The sequence below is a fragment of the Schistocerca gregaria genome, chromosome 4, assembly GCF_023897955.1.
Source record: "Schistocerca gregaria isolate iqSchGreg1 chromosome 4, iqSchGreg1.2, whole genome shotgun sequence".
In the NCBI taxonomy this organism is placed as follows: domain Eukaryota; kingdom Metazoa; phylum Arthropoda; class Insecta; order Orthoptera; family Acrididae; genus Schistocerca; species Schistocerca gregaria.
Window position 1 is genome coordinate 364,486,549 of NC_064923.1, and position 875 is coordinate 364,487,423.

The 875-nt window shown below is 46.2% G+C and overlaps 1 pseudogene; it reads left to right on the forward strand.

Moving 5' to 3' along the window:
- The first annotated feature begins 461 nt into the window (after nt 1-461).
- On the forward strand, nt 462-561 carry LOC126268511 (U6 spliceosomal RNA; annotated as a pseudogene).
- The last annotated feature ends 314 nt before the right edge of the window (nt 562-875 follow it).

An 875-nucleotide genomic window follows, 5' to 3' on the forward strand; every position in this document is an offset into this window, starting at 1 on the left:
CTTGTACGTCTGCTTCCCGGTACACGAGCATGGAGTCGGGTTCAACCACCCACTCACTGTCACTCATCTTAAGGCAGCTGGAGGCCACGCCCCGTTTCCGCTTTCCCAGAGTTTGAACCATCCTAAGCTGCCTATTGCCGCTTCCCTTCGCCGCTCCCCAGCTCAGCCATGGTCAACTCTGAATACTATCTTGGGATAAACTAGCCTCTAATAAATCGACGCATTTCCACGAAGTTTTCATGTCGCGTGAATTACTTTAAAACCATCACCCACCATTAATTATTCCAATACGAGATGCATTTTTGTTCAGCCCTACTGTTCGCTCAACGTGAGTTAGGTGATCTTTAATGACTTCATGTAAGGGGCACAGTTGTTGCCATCTTACAAAGTATTTGTGTCTTCGTGCTGTACTGTGAGTACCTGTCACTCTACGCATGTAGCAGAGCGAGGTGGGCGGTCGAGTGGACCTACAATTTCACAGAAATTGGAACGATACAGAGGAGATTAAGATGTCTCCTGTGCAAGGATGACACGAAAAATCGTGCAGCATTCCGCCTTTTTTTCAAACGTCGGTCTTCGGCTGTGTACTGGCGTGGACGTGCTGAGCGCTCTGTGCCGCGCATTTATTTATCTGCTCGCATCGTCGTATATTAGTGCTATTTAGATCGATTCGAAACACGATGGCTCTTTCGTACCGAAAGGCGGCGATCAACCTTACGTTCAACTTGCAGTACATCAGACCAAAAACTATTGAAACAGAACTTCTTTGCGTGACGTTGTAAGGTGGACATGTCATTTTGATTTTTGTGAGTTATCGATGTGCACGTGAGAGAGAGAGTAAGTTAAGTTGTAACCTCCCCACAAAATAAAATAAT